The following is a 16,776-nucleotide window of genomic DNA, read 5'->3' on the forward strand; positions in this document are numbered from 1 at the left end:
TTCCCGTTTCTACCTCCTACCCAAGATCCACAAACCTGCCTGTCCTGGCCGACCTATTGTCTCAGCTTGCTCTTGCCCCACCGAACTCATTTCTGCATACCTCGACACTGTTTTATCACCCCTTGTTCAATCCCTTCCGACCTATGTTCGTGACACTTCTCATGCTCTTAAACTTTTTGATGATTTTAATTTCCCTGGCCCCCACCGCTTTATTTTCACCATGGATGTCCAGTCCCTATGTACTTCCATCCCCTATCAGGAAGGTCTCAAAGCTCGCCGCTTCTTTTTGGATTCCAGACCTAACCAGCTCCCCTCCAGCACCACTCTGCTCCGTCTAGCGGAATTAGTCCTTACTTTTAATAATTTCTCCTTTGGCTCCTCCCACTTCCTCCAAACTAAAGGTGTAGCTATGGGCACCCGTATGGGTCCAGCTATGCCTGCCTTTTTGTTGACTTTGTGGAACAATCTATGTTCCAAACCTTTTCTGGTATCTGACCCTCACTTTTCCTTCACTACATTAACGACTGCATTGGCGCTGCTTCCTGCACGCATGTTGAGCTCGTTGACTTCATTAACTTTGCCTCCAACTTTCACCCTGCCCTCAAGTTACCTGGTCCATATCCAACACCTCCCTCCCCTTTCTAGATCTTTCTGTCTCTATCTCTGGAGACAGCTTATCTACTGATGTCCACTATAAGCCCACTGACTCTCACAGCTATCTGGACTATTCCTCTTCTCACCCTGTCTCTTGCAAAAATGCCATCCCCTTCTCGCAATTCCTCCGTCTCCGCCGCATCTGCTCTCAGGATGAGGCTTTTCATTCCAGAATGAGGGAGATGTCCTCCTTTTTTAAAGAAAGGGGCTTCCCTTCCTCCACCATCAACTCTGCTCTTAAACGCACCTCCCCCATTTCACGCACATCTGCTCTCACTCCATCCTCCCGCTACTCCACTAGGAATAGGATTCCCCTTGTCTTCACCCACCACCCCACCAGCCATATTATTCTCCGCAACTTCCGCCACCTCCAACGGGATCCCACCACTAGGCACATCTTTCGCTCCTCCCCTCTCTCTGCTTTCCGTAGGGATCTCTCCCTACGCAACTCCCTTGTCCATTTCTGTCCTCCATCCCTCCCCACTGATCTCCCTCCTGGCACTTATCCTTGTAAGCGGAACAAGTGCTACACATGCCCTTACACTTCCTCCCTTACCACCATTCAGGGCCCCAAACAGTCCTTCCAGGTGAGGCGAAACTTCAGCTGTGAGGCTGGGGTGATATACTGCGTCCAGTGCTCCCGATGTGGCCTTTTATATATTGGCGAGACCCGACGCAGACTGGGAGATTGTTTCGCTGAACACCTACGCTCTGTCCGCCAGAGAAAGCAGGATCTCCCAGTGGCCACACATTTTAATTCCACGTCCCATTCCCATTCTGACATGTCTATCCACGGCCTCCTCTACTGTAAAGATGAAGCCACACTCAGGTTGGAGGAACAACACCTTATGCATGCAGCCTGTTACAGCTGTTCCAACTAATTTTCTTACTTTTTTCTTCTTACTTTTTTAACTTACGTTATTTGTCGTATTTTTTTCACGGTAACACGTTGAAGCTGCACCATCTCTAACATGCTGGTGGAGAGAGTTTTATTTGGGTTTTTAGCGCTGGAAATAGTTACATTCGGACACGTCTCGTTAGCGGGGCAGCAGTATGGTCGCATTGTTTATTCCAGGGACCAGCTGATTGTGCTTATGTCGGCCGGTTTAGCGAACAGAGCGGCGGACACCCCGGCTGAAATCTGGAGGAAAACACACAGAGGATGCCGAGGGGGATCAAAAAGGCGAGGAAAGAGGACCGGGTCGAGACAAAAGAGACTTATGAAGAAGAGGAGTTCTCTACTTAGACTGCACGTGGACATACCCGACCAAAACTTTTCCATGGAGGGTTTCCAGACCGTTCGGGCTGACTGGAAGTGCACTGAGAGCAGTAAGCGTAAAGGAGTTGAGGGCTTGCTGTTCTGGTTAACAACGGATGGTGCAATCCTGGTCATTTTACGATCAAGGAACGTGTTTGTAGCCCGAATATTGAACTTTTTGCTGTTGGACACCGGCCATATTCCACTGAGATACAACACTGGGCGTCATGGGAAGTTGTTCCTGCCTGCGGCCATCGAACTTTGCAGCTCCTCCCGTGGAGGGTCAGACACCCTGAGCCAATAGGCTGGTCCTGGACTTATTTCCATCTGGCATAGTTTGCATATTGTTGTTTGATTGTTTGTGGTTTTTGTATTTCTATATTTATGCTCTATTCTTGGTTGGTGCAGCTGTAACGAAACTCAATTTCCCTCGGGATCAATAAAGTATGTCTATGTCTATCTATTCTGTCTGGGTAGCCTCCAACCTGATGGCATGAACATTGACTTCTCAAACTTCCACTAATGCCCCACCTTCCCATCGTACCCCATCCATTACTTATTTATATACACACATTTTTTTCTTTTTCTCTCTCTCCTTTTTCTCCCTCTGTCCCTCTGACTATACCCCTTGCCCATCCTCTGGGCTTCCCCCCTCCCCCTTTTCTTTCTCCCTAGGCCTCCTGTCCCATGATCCTCTCATTTCCCTTTTGCCAATCACCTGTCCAACTCTTGGCTCCATCCCTCCCCCTCCTGTCTTCTTCTATCATTTCGGATCTCCCCCTCCCTCTCCCAATTTCAAATCTCTTACTAGCTCTTCCTTCAGTTAGTCCTGACGAAGGGTCTCAGCCTGAAACGTCGACTGTACCTCTTCCTACAGATGCTGCCTAGCCTGTTGCATTCATCAGTAACTTTCATGTGTGTTGCTTCAATCTCATTTCAACAGTTGAAAATTCCAACCTACTTCAAAAGGGCAACAATTATACCAGTACCCAAGAAGAGCAGGGAGAGCTGCCTCAGTGATTATCGTCCAGCAGCACTCACATCTACAGTGATAAAGTACTTAGGGAGGTTGGCTATGGCTAGAATTAACTCCTATCTCAGCAAGAACCTGGATCCACTGCAATTTGCCTATCGCCACAGTAGGTCTCCAGTGGATGTGATCTCATTGGCTCTTCACACAACCTTGGATCACCTGGACAATACTAATGCCTGTGTCAGGATGCTGTTTATTGACTTCAGCTCAGCATTGGGGTTGAGTCAGGAACGTTCACGCCGTGACCCTGTTAATCCGGAAGGAGACCAATCCTGATATTACGCACCAGACCAAGTGATCCAGTGGGTGGTAAAAGGATAAACCCTCAGCCCACTGGAGATCATGAAAATCGTCAGCCAGAACATCGAAGGCTTAAGCCACAGTAAAGCAGAAATCCTGGCAAACTTAAAACCGGACATCTTGTGCATACAAGAAACTCATAGGCTGAACAACCAACCTTATGTGCCAGGAATGCACTTGGCTATTGACATCCCTAGCCAAACTTCTGGAAGTGCAATCTTTGTTAAAGATATATCTATAGTAATGAGCACAGCAAACATCCAAGCTGGTTCAATGGAACTTCTGAAAGTTGAAACAAACATATAAATATCATCTCGGTCTAGATGAACCATTCATGTGGCCACCTAACCTAGATATCCAGGACAAAATGTACCTCATTATTGGTGACTTTAATAGCCAAAGCACCAACTGGGGATATGAAGATGACGATGCAAATAGAGAAGAAGTTGTATCATGGGCTCTAAACAACAGCCTTGAGCTACTATACGAGCCAAAGGACACCCCTACCTTCACAAGTGCCAGATGGAGAGAAGGATACAGCCCAGACCTTGCCTTTGTTACCTCGGCAAGCTCCAACCTCTTCACATGAACAGTCCTCCAACATATACCCAAATCCCAACACCGTCCAGTCCAGTTAGAATCCCTTCCAGTTCTGAGACCTGTACCATCAAAGTACCTACCAAGATTTAACCTGAGAAAAGTGAATTGGACATCTTTTGCAGAATCCATTGATCAACTTATCGATAGCATACCACCAGAACCTGATCATTATGATGAATTTGTCTGACTAATCTGGTAAGTAGCACAGCAGAACATACCTAGAGGCTGCAGAACAAAATACATTCAGGGATTGACTAGTGATATCAAGCAAAGTTATGAGTATGTCAACTTATACAACCAAGACCCATTTGGTCAAGACACAATTGAAATGGGAGAGTCAGTTCTGTCCTTACTGAGCCAAGAGAGACAACAGCGTTGGCAGGAAATGATAGAAAACACAGACATGACCAAGAACAGTAAGAAGGCATGGGCAACTGTTTGGAAACTCAACTCAAACAATAGACCACCACAGAGAATTGCTACCGTAACACCCAATCAGGTTGCCCACCAACTAATACTAAATGGTCAACCCAATAACAAGGAACAGGCAAAAGAAAAAGCAACGTCAGGAGATGGAGTCAGCTCTCTCAAATGGGAATAACAACTTCCCACCTCTCACCCTAGAAGAATTAAAGGATGAAGTATCACGGCTAAAATTCAACAAAGCTGCCGGCATAGATGGGATTCTTAATGAATTCCTTAAACATCTTGGACCTAAAGCACCCCACTGGCTTCTGTCCCTTTTTAACTGTTGCCTAAGATCATTAAAAATACCTAAAAGGTGGAGAAGAACCAAAGTTGTTGCTCTCCTAAAACTCAGTAAAGACCCCAACATTCCTAAAAATTACAGATCGATTTCCTTGCTCTGCACCCTCTATAAACTCTACGAGAGACTCATACTGAAAAGAATATTCCCCTTAGTCGAAGATCTTCTAACACCAGACCAAGCCGGGTTCAGGCCAGGCCGTTCTTGCTGCAGTCAAGTCCTGAACTTAACCCAGTATATTGAGGATGGCTTTGAAATGCGACAAATTTCAGGGGTAGTATTTGTTGACCTAACAACAGCATATGACACTATGAATCACAGAGGTCTTCTACTGAAATTATCTAAAATGTTAAAGAATGAAACCACAGTCAAAGTAATAAGAAACCTCCTAGAAAATCGCAGATCTTATGTAGAAATGAATGGAATTAAGAGTAGGTGGCGTCCATAAAAGAACGGACTACCACAGGGATCAGTCCTGGCACCTCTACTATTTAATGTCTACCCAAGCGACCAACCAACCTTTCCTAACACATGCAGGTTTATCTATGCAGACAACCTATGCACAGCAACACAAGCTAACTCTTTTCAAGAAGTCGAAGTATGACTTACAGCAGTCCTCGAAGCAATGAAACAGTTTTATGAAAAATGGTCTCTGAACCCAAATCCATCAAAGACTCAAGTGTGTGCATTCCACCTGAGGATTCGAGAAGCAGCTTGGAAACTCAAGACCTTCTGGTGTGGGAAGGAGCTCGAACACCATCTGACTCCAATTTACCTGGGCGTGACACTGGATGGGATGCTCTCATTTGCCACCCACATCCAAAAACTCCGAGGGAAAGTTGGCTCTCGCAATTCTCTCTTGAAAAAACTAGCAGGCACGAAATGGGAAGCTAATGCTCACAAACTTAGATCAACTGCCCCAGTACACTGCTATGCAGCTGCAGAATACTGTGCGTCTGTGTGGGGCAGATCAGTTCATGCGAAGAAAACAGACCAGTTGCTTAATGAAGCCTGCCGAATAATCATGTCCCACACCCACTAACATCATTTACAGACTTGCAGGCATTGCTCCCCCAGAGATCCGAAGACACACTACAACAAAAATTGAAAAAGGTAAACAGAACTCGGATCCACGGCACCCACTACATCATCATGTGGCAGTTTCCAACCGCCTAAAATCGAGGAAAAGCTTTGCTACAGTGGAGGAACTACCGCACGGAACATCCCCACAAACATACAGAATTGACCTCTGGCAACAAACAGAAGCCAGAACCCCACCAAACAATACAGTGCAAGAGCCCACAGAAATGTTGCCAGACGGGGCACTGCTTGACAGACGGAAGTGGTGCACTCTCAACAGAGTGAGATCGGGAGTTTGTAGGATGGGAGACAATATGGTGAAGTGGGGTTTAAAGACCAGCGAATCCTGTGCGTGTGGCGAAATGGTGCAGAACATTGAACACGTTCTGCACAACTGCCCGCTCTCACCTGCTTTAGCTGACACTGACCTGCTCAACATCAACCAAACAACCCTAGAGTGGCTGGCTGTCTGCTGTGACAAGCTGTGATGATGAGCTCAGCACTTAACACAATCATTCCTACAGTTCTGATGGAAAAGCTCCAGAACCTGGGTCTCCGTACCTCCCTCTGCAACTGCATCCTTACCTTCCTAACCAGAAGACCACAGTCTGTACAGATTGGTAATAAAATCTCCACTTTGCTGACAATCAACACTGGTGCATCTCAGGGGTGTGTGCTTAGCCCACTGCTCTGCTCTCTCTACACCCACGACCGTGTGGCCGGGCACAGCTCAAATGTCATCTATATATTTGCTGACAATAGAACCATTGTTGGCAGAATTTCAGATGGTGGCGAGAGGACATACCAGTTAGTTGAGTGGTGTCACAGCAACAACCTTGAACTTAACATCAGTAAGACCAAAGAACTGATTGCAACTTCAGAATGGGTAAGACAAGGGAACACAAACCAATCCTCGTAGAGGGATCAGAAGTGGAGAGAGTGAACAATTTCAAGTTCCTGGATGACAATATCTCTGAGGACCTATCCCGGACCTAACTTATTGATGCAGCTACAAAGAAGGCACAACAGCTATAAGAACAAAAGGACATAAGAAATAGGAGCAGGAGTAGGCCATCCAGCCCATCGAGCCTGCCCAGCCATTCAATGGCTGATCTGTCTGTAAGTTCAGCTCCATCTACCTGCCTTTTCCCCATAACCCTTAATTCCCCTACTATGTAAAGACCTATCTAACTGTTTCTTAAATATATTTAGTGAAGAAGCCTCAACTGCTCCTCTGGGCAGAGAATTCCACAGATTTACCACTTGCTGGGAAAAACAGTTTCTCCTCATCTCTGTCCTCAATCTTCTCCCCTGAACCTTGAGGCAATGTCCCCAAGTTCTAGTCTCAACTACCAATGGAAACAACTTTCCTACTTCTATCTTATCTAGCCCTTTCAAAATTTTGTACGTTTCTATAAGATCTCCTCACATCCTTCTGAATTCCAGAGAGTATAATCCCAGGTAAATCAATCTCTCCTTAAAAGTCAACCTCTTCATCCCCGGAACCAACCTGGTGAACCTCCTCTGCACTGCCTCCAAAGCCAGTATATCCTTCCTCAGGTATGGAGACCAGAACTGCACACAATACTCCAGGTGCGGTCTCACCAGTACCCTTTATAGCTGCAGCATGACCTCTCTGCTCTTGAATTCAATCCCTCTAGCAATGAAGGCAAACATTCCGTTTGCCTTCTCAATAACCTGTTGTACCTGCAAGCCAACTTTTTGCAATCCATGCACAAGCACTCCTGAGTCCCCCGGCACAACAGCATGCTGCAATCTTTCACCATTCAAATAATAATCTGCTCTTCTATTATTCCTTCCAAAGTGGATTATCTCACACTTAGTCATAGTCATAGTCATACATTATTGATCCCGGGGGAAATTGGTTTTCATTACAGTTACGCCATAAATAATAAATAGTAATAGAACCATAAATAGTTAAATAGTAATATGTAAATTATGCCAGTAAATTATGAAATAAGTCCAGGACCAGCCTATTGGCTCAGGGTGTCTGACCCTCCAAGGGAGGAGTTGTAAAGTTTGATGGCCACAAGCAGGAATGACTTCCTATGACGCTTTGTGTTGCATCTCGGTGGAATGAGTCTCTGGCTGAATGTACTCCTGTGCCCACCCAGTACATTATGTAGTGGATGGGAGACATTGTCCAAGATGGCATGCAACTTGGACAGCATCCTCTTTTCAGACACCACCGTCAGAGAGTCCAGTTCCATCCCCACAACATCACTGGCCTTACGAATGAGTTTGTTGATTCTGTTGGTATCTGCTACCCTCAGCCTGCTGCCCCAGCACACAACAGCAAACATGATAGCACTGGCCACCACAGACTCGTAGAACATCCTCAGCATTGTCCGGCAGATGTTAAAGGACCTCAGTATCCTCAGGAAATAGAGACGGCTCTGACCCTTCTTGAAGAGAGCCTCAGTGTTCTTAGACCAGTCCAGTTTATTGTCAATTCATATCCCCAGGTATTTGTAATCCTCCATCATGTCCACACTGACCCCCTGGATGGAAACAGGGGTCACTGGTACCTTAGCTCTCCTCAGGTCTATCACCAGCTCCTTAGTCTTTTTCACATTAAGCTGCAGATAATTCTGCTCACACCATGTTGTCACGCAGTTAATTTGTTAGTTAGTTTTGCTGTGTATTCGTCTCATGATGCAGTTTTGTTTTAAAGTGGAGTTTTACTTTCTATTTTAAGGTAAAAATGTTGTGCTGGTAGTTCACCAATCGCTGCCAGTTCTTGTTTGTTTTACCTTTACAGTCTCGTGAAGACCTTACCAAAGTACGGGAACCCGAAGGATTGAGTAAAGTTGGTGTCGTTTGGCGTTATTATAAAGGATCGTCCTTATTGAATATTTGTTCGGGAATAGTGGCCTGCATCTGAGATAACCCTTGCAAGATCAGGAAGGTTTGTGCAGTGTTCACCCTCCAGGAAAAAGGTCAGTTCCTTTAAGCCATTTTATTTCCTTTGTTGTGAATCTTTTGGACAAGGCATCCCTTGGCTGGGATCAGCAGTAACGTCGCGACTTCGAAGAAATTAGTTTTCAGGGAAGTCTCTCCTTACTGACTGTATAAATCACTTGGGCTTTTGAATTTACCACTTTAAGAACCGTTCCAGAGTTTGGCTGTTTGTTAAATTGCCATATAGCAGTTAATTTACAGTTAAGTTAGTCATTTGTTTACTTTTCACTACTGTTGAGCAGAGTTTAATAAGTGTTTATGTTTGTTTATAAAACCTGACTCAATTCTATATTTCATTGTTGTCGACCAAGTAACACTATCAATTGCAAAAAGACAGAATGTATGGTGATATCCAGAAAGAAGGAGAATCCTATCTGCAGGCTGAGAATAAACGGGGAAGACATAAAACAAGTACAGATCTTTTGCTACTTAGAAAGCTGGGTGGCATCAGATGGCAGGTGCGACATGGACATCAAAAGAAGAATAGGGATGGCAAAAGACACCTTTACGAGAATGAAGAGTATACTGACCAATACTAAACTAGGCATGACAACTCGCTTCATAGTACTGAAACGTTACATTTATCCAGTTATGTTATATGGCTCAGAATGTTGGACAATATCTAGTAACATGAGGAAATGAATCGAAGCAGCAGAGATGTGGTTTCTGCGGAGAATGCAAAGAATATCATGGACTAAACGAATATCTAACAAGGATGTCATGAACAGAGCAAACACAAAAAGAGAAATAATGTCTGAGATCATGAAAAGGCAACGTAACTTCATTGGACATGTAACTAGGAAAGAGGAGTTAGAAGGCACGGTAATTATGAGAAAGATTAAAGGGAAGAAAGCAAGAGGAAGACAAAGACAAATGATGATGGAGACAGCAGCCAGAGAACTGGAAATGAATACCAATGAATTGATCCACTTGACCCGAAACAGGAGTGTGTGGGCCGTGGCAGTCAAAGCTCAAACTAGGCACGGCACCTGATGATGATGATTATTGAATCAGCTACTGTTACCTTTGATCTTAAGGCTACAAAAATGTGATGTACTTTTGGGTTTGTGATCCTCTACCAAGAGTGTCTCCAGAATGATGCCTGCTAGTTGTGCTGAATAAAGACTTCTTTGAATCAAGACACCAGCTTCAGTGTCTCTCCGGTGACTTTAATCACAGTCACAACAAATATCAGAATGTATTTACAATGTAAACAGCATTATAAAAAGTTCTTGTTTTAGTAGCCCTACAGCACTTACCACAGCAGCTTTTGGAAAAGGCAGTTTGCAGGATGGACAGTGTCCACAATGACTTATTCTTCCCCTTTCTTTGTCCTGGATACATTCGTGTCTTGCAGTGATGGTAGACTGCAGCCAATGACATTGGCTGACCTGACAGTTCACTGTAGTTTTTATGTATTGTGAGAGGATGCTGCACTAAACCAGACAGTAATGGCTGATGTCATATTGCTGTTGATGATGGCAGTGTAGAACTGCACCAGTAGGTTGTGAGGAAGGTGGAATTTACCAACTCCACATGAAGCCTTTTTGTTTGAGCTGGAGACATGGTCCTCCCACATGAGGTCCTATGAAATAACAATGCCCAGGAAGCTGAAGGTTGAAATGATGCTAACTCTAGATTTGTTGATGATGAGTGGATGGTGAGGAGATACATTTCTCCTGGTCAATATGCAAGACCATAGTTTTGAGGGCATTCAGCTCCAAGTTATTTATTTATTTGTTTATTTAGAGGTACAGTGCAGAACGTACAAAGGAAATGGGAGAGTGGAGAGGACATACCCCAGTGGAACACCAGTGCTGCCCAAGCCGGATGTGGAAATGTTCTTGCCTGGCCTCACGTGCTGCTTCCTGTCAGGAGGGAGTTTGTGATCCACCTGGTACATTAATTTTGGAGAATTTCTCTTGTCTAAAGTCAGGGATAATGGCATGGAAGGCTGAACTGCAACCTACAAATCATGATATATGTACCGGGGAAGTTGTAGTGCTGTAATATGAAATGCAGACCGATGTTAATTGTATTGTCTACTAATCTGTTGGACTCTGTAGGTGAACTGCAGTAGATGTAGAAAACATTGAGTTATTGATTTGAGAAATGATATGACCAGCCAGTTTTTTTCATAGATTCTATTGCATTTCTTTATTTTCCTGTGAATTCCTAGTAAATGGTGACATATACGTTCTTTGATAATAAATTTACTTTGAACTTCGACTTTGATAAGCCACATTCCACTGCACTTAGTAAACCCCCTGATCTACCAGCCATTCCCTGTTGCACAGTACCTTCCCATGCTTATGTCCAATCATGTGTTTCCTTCACCTGACCAGGGACCAAAACAATCATTACAGATAAAGCAGTGATCGATTTGCAGTGCCAGAGATCCTGACCTCTGGCGCTGTCTGTGTGGAGTTTGCAGGTTCTATGAATGTTCTCCCTGGGATGATCAGGCTTCCTCTCACATCCCAAAATTGTGTGGGTTAGTGAGTTAATTAGGCACTATAAATGATCCCTATTGTATGGCTGAATGGTCGAATGGCAGTTGATGGAAATGTGGGGAGAACATTAAATAGATAAGGTTGATAGAAGTCAGAGAAAATTTACAAGGATGTTGCCAGATCGGAGAACCTGAGTTATAAAGAAAGATTAAATAGGTTAAGACTTTATTCCTTGGAGTGTAGAAGATTGAGCAGAGTTTTAACAGACATATACAAAATTATGAGGGGTTTAGAGAAGGTAAATGCAAGCAGGCTTTTTCCACTGAGGTTGAGTGGGACTACAGCCAGAGGTCATATGTTATGGGTGAAAGGTGAAATGTATAAGGGGAATATGGGGGAAACTCGTTCACTCAGAAGAAGCTGTCAGCACAAGTGGTGCATGTCAGCTTGATTTCAAGACTTAAGAGGAGTTTGGATAGGTACTTGGAGGCTATGGTCCCATTGCAGATCAATGGGAGTAGACAGATAAATAGTTCAGTATGGACTAGATGGGCTGAAGGGACTGTTCTTGTGCAAGTCTAGTCTACTCTATTTGGTTTTCATAATATGGCCTTCTCTAAAAACACAGATTAGGGGATACCGAACAATTGGCTGGAAGGAACTCGGCAGGTTGAGCAGCATTGAAGATAAGATTAGCTTTATTTGTCACATGTACATGTTGTAGTGTCTTGATTTACCTGCTCATTGAAACCACACCCCTCATGGGAGGCGGTGCGGTGACTAGCCCATGTAAGGAGCATTGAGGACCCTCCCACTAGCTTCCGTTTAGCTGATGATGTCACGGCGTGGGTAGGGTGTAAATATAGTATGCGGTAATCATGCGGTCTCGTTTCCTCTCAGGTTGCTGCAGACCAGTGGGAGTATGCTGTAGTTCAGACCGCCGAGCACACACCTTGGCACTGTGTGTCTTGTTTTGTCCTGCCAGTTTGATTTCAGCTTGAATGCTTTGTGCCACAGTCTTATAATTTAGGGGGGGGGTTTAGATAGGTACTTGTTTGACTTGAATGCTTGGTTGAGTGTTTCATTGTTTGTTTTTTAAATAAATAATTAACATACTTACTGGTAATCAGTGTCCTCTGTCCCACTAACAGAATCCGCCAGTCTGCTTCCCCGTCACAGTACATCACGGCATCATTGGCATCAATAGCCAATACAATCCAACGAAGTGTTGGGGGCAACGCTCAAGTGTTGTCATGCTCCCAGTGCCAACATAGTATGCCCACAATTTACTAACACTAACCGTACGTCTTTGGAACGTGGGAGAAAACTGCAGCGTCTGGAGGACAGCCACAGCGTCACAGGGAAAACGTACAAACACCTTACCGTCAGCAGCAGGAATCAAACTGTTCCTGTCAGCCCTGTATAACTTTGCACTAACTGTTATGCTACTGTGCCACCTCAGTCAACGTTTCGGGAGGAAACCCTATATCCAACAGATTCTGCTCCACCCGTTGAGTTCTTCCAGCAGAATGCTTGTTGCGGCAGATTTCAGCATCTGTCTTTGCAGATTAGGTGATCAGTTTCCGGAAAACATACACTCAGTCCACAGGGGTGACTCTAATCTTCCTGTTGCTGCCATTATAATTCTGTATCTCACTTCTATTCCCCTGATGAAGCCTCTTGGCCCCGAAATGACAACTGTTTATTCCCTTCCATTGATGCTGCCTGACGTGCTGAGTTCCTCCAGCATTTTGTGTGTGTCTGTATGTTACTCCACTCCCACCTGTCCATCTTTGGCTTCCAACACTGTCACAGTGAGGCCCAACGAAAGAAGAGGAACATTTTGTCTTCTTTCAAGGCAATTCCAACCTTCTGGAATTTTCCATCTTCAGTTTCACTGTTCCTCATGTCATGTCGATGTCCCTTTCTCATTCCATTTCTATAAGGTCAAAATTTCAGTAAATTTATTATCTAAGCATGTATATGTTACCATACACTACAACAGAGATTCATTATCTTCCAGGCAATTACAAGAAAATAAGAAAATACAAAAGAAATGTTGAAAAACCATACGTGACAAAAACTGACAAACAACCACTGTGGAAAAGAAGACAAGCTGTGGAAATAAAGAATAAATTATCCTGAGAACATGAGTTGTAGAGTCCTTGAAAGTAAATGTGTAAATTGTGGAATCAGTTTAGTGTTGAGGTGAGCGAAGTTGTTTACGCAGGTTCAGAAGCTTGATGTTTGTGTATTTACAGGAAATAATTGTTATTAAACCTGGTGGTGTGAGTCCTAATGCTCCTGCACCTCCTGCCTGATGGTAGCAGTGAGAAGAGAGCGTGGCCTGGATGAAAGTGGTCATTGATGGATTTAAACGCAAACAACAGGAATTCTGCAGATGCTGGAAATTCAAGCAACACACATAAAAGTTGCTGGTGAACGCAGCAGGCCAGGCAGCATCTCTAGGAAGAGGTGCAGTCGACGTTTCAGGCTGAGACCCTGACGTTTCAGGTCTCGGCCCGAAACGTCGACTGCACCTCTTTCTAGAAATGCTGCCTGGCCTGCTGCGTTCACCAGCAACTTTGATGTGTGTTGATTGATGATGGATGCTGCTTTCTTGTGGCAGTGCTCCGAGTAAATGTGCTCAGTGGTGATGTAGACCAATGATAAGCACTCTTGCTGATCTGTCTTAACCTGTCTCTATACTCCTTCTTCAGTTCATGGTCATTAATCAGTAATTTGTAAACTATTGTCATATGTATGAATGTTCAGTGAAAAGCTTTGTTTTGCATTCCATCCAAACACATCATTTCATCACATTGAGGTAGTACAAGGGAATTCAGAACACAGTGTTAAATTCACAGTCAGTGCAATGCAGACAAGGCAATATGGTACAAGGCTGTGAGGAGGTATATTCTGAGGTACAGGAACCTCAAGACGCATACCACCAAGTTCAAGAATAGTTACTACCCTTCAACCATCAGACTCCTGAACCAGCAGGATAACTTCACTCACCCCAACACCACACCTATTCCACAACCTATGCACTCACTTTTAAGGACTCTGTAACTCATGTTCCTGATATTTATTGCTTATGTCTTTATTATCATTATTATTTTCCTTATTGTATTTGCAAAGTTTGTTGCCTTTTGCACACTGGTTGTTTGTCCATCTCTGTCGTGTGCGATTTTTCATTGATTCAATTGTTTCATTTTACTTACTGAGAATGCCTGCAAAAATAATCTCAGAGTAGTATACAATAGGTGACATACATGTACTTTGATAATAAATCGACATTGAACTTTGATCTTATCGTACTAGAAAACCATTCAATAGTCTGATAACAGTGGGATAGAAGCTGCCCTCGAGCCTGGCGGTACATGCTTTCAAGTTTTTGTACCTTCTGCCCGATATGAGGGGGGAGCAAATGGAATGTCGGCATTGTGTGGGATCTTTGATTATGTCAATTGCTTTACTGAGGCAGATAAAATGTAATTAGAACCCATGATGTACTGAGCTGTGCCCACATCCCTCACAATTTCTTGCAGTCTCAGGCAGAGCAATTGTCTTTCCAAGCAGTGAGGATCCGAGTTGATCAGGCTTCCTAAAATGCATCAATAAGAATTGCCCAGGCTTTCCAAGGATATAGAACAGTACAGCACTGGACAGCCCACTTGGCTCATGATTTTGTGCCAAACTTGATGTCAAGTTATATGAAATGTTCTCCTCTTACGTATTGTCCATTGCCTTCATCTTCATGTGTCTATCTAAAAGTCTTTTAAACCCAACCTGATCCCACAGTTACCCCTGGTAAACACATTCTACTCACTATTTACCACACTCCCTATCAATAACTTGCAGAGCCACTTTTAGTGAACTATGGACCTGGATTCCAAGATCCCTCCCTCTGTATCTCAATGCTACTAAAAGGCCTACTACTAACTGCATACTAACTCCTTTCATTTGGCCTCCTCTTCTCTAGCCTCTGTGAGGAAGTTGCAGAGATGGAAACCTTTTGTGTCCATGGTTTCTACATAATTGGACCAGGACAAGTTGTTGGAGCTGTTCACTCCTAGGAACAGGCCCTTCAGGCCACCAGCTCCATTTGGGCCATTGCAATTATCTCACTTACCTGCATTTATGGTCATAGAACACTATAGCACTGAAACAGGCCCTTTGGCCCTTCTGCTCTGTGCTAAGCTATTATTCTGCTGAGTCCCACCTACCCACTGGGACCGTAGCCTTCCAACCCTCCCAGGGGTATGATTCCCTCCCCTCCCTTCTCTCCCCCTCCATACCCCTCCCATCCATGTCCTTTTCCAACTTTCTCTTAAACGTTGAAATCATACCTGCTAGATACTCCCGCACCACCGTCACTTTATGCACAAACAGTCGATGTATATAAACTAATCTTGTGTACCGTTATGTATACATTGTATCTTATAGGGACTGTTTTTATGTTTATACTTATTGTAATTTTTATTATGTTCTTTATGTTTATTGTGTCTATGCTGCATCAGATCGGGAGTAACAATCGTTTTGTTCTCCTTCTCACTCTTGTACTGAAGAATGACAATTAACTATCTTAAATCTTGAATCGTGGATCCACCACCCCCACTGGCAGCTCATTCCACACTCTGAGTGAAGTAGTTTACCCTCAGGTACTCCATAAATTTTTCACCTTTCACTTTTAACCTTTGACTCAACCAACAGTGTGCCATCACTCTGATCTCCCCCATCACCTTCTAAACCTTGTGATCTCAAGTACTTCTTAACTACTGCCTCCACCACCCACCCGCCCCACCTCAGGCAGTACAGTTCTGACAACAGCTACCCTTTCTGGCTGAAAAAAGATGGGGGAAACTGGGAGAGCTTTCTGTTTTAAAACAAAAAAAGCCTTGAGAAAGTTCACACTGAGGAGTGAATTTTCCACACCAGCTGTTATGGAGCAGTTACTGCACAGGGACAGATGAAGCTGCAGAGGGTTGTAAACCCAGCCAATTCCATCATAGGCACTAGCCCCCCCCCCCCCCGCCCCCATAAAAGGACATCTTCAAAAGACAATGCCTCAAAAAGGTAGCATCGATCATTAAGAACCCCCACCACCCAGATCATGCCCTCATCTCATTACTACCATCAGGGGGAAGGTACAGATCCTGACTCAACCTCTTAGAAACAGCTTCTTCTTTTCTGCCATCAAATTTTTGAATGAACAATGAACCACAGTGCTGTTGCAGCAGAAGAACACATTTCATGACACCTGTCAGTGATAATAAACCAGATTCTAATTCTGAATCAAAGGAGGCCAGAATCGACAGTGCAGCTAATGACCAAGGTGACACATACACAAGTGTTGCCATTTCCAGGTCATTAACACACCAAATGGTGGCGGGACGATTGGGTTTTATGAGCCACAGGCATGCACTCTCCCACAGAGCAAGGCTTGTAATAATACTGTGGAGCTGGGTGAGGAACAGGCATCCTCCGCTGGTTCACCCTGCAAGCTCCATCCTCGGACAGGGCAAATCCCAGCACAGCTAAATGACACGTGTCACTCAGCAAGGGCCTCCCTGGGTCTTTGAAGAGCAGTCTCTTTGATTTACAAGAACAACTTGAGTGGGGGGGGGGGGCGGGTGCATGGGTATCC

Source organism: Mobula birostris, chromosome 15 (genome assembly GCF_030028105.1).
Source record: "Mobula birostris isolate sMobBir1 chromosome 15, sMobBir1.hap1, whole genome shotgun sequence".
Classification (NCBI taxonomy): domain Eukaryota; kingdom Metazoa; phylum Chordata; class Chondrichthyes; order Myliobatiformes; family Myliobatidae; genus Mobula; species Mobula birostris.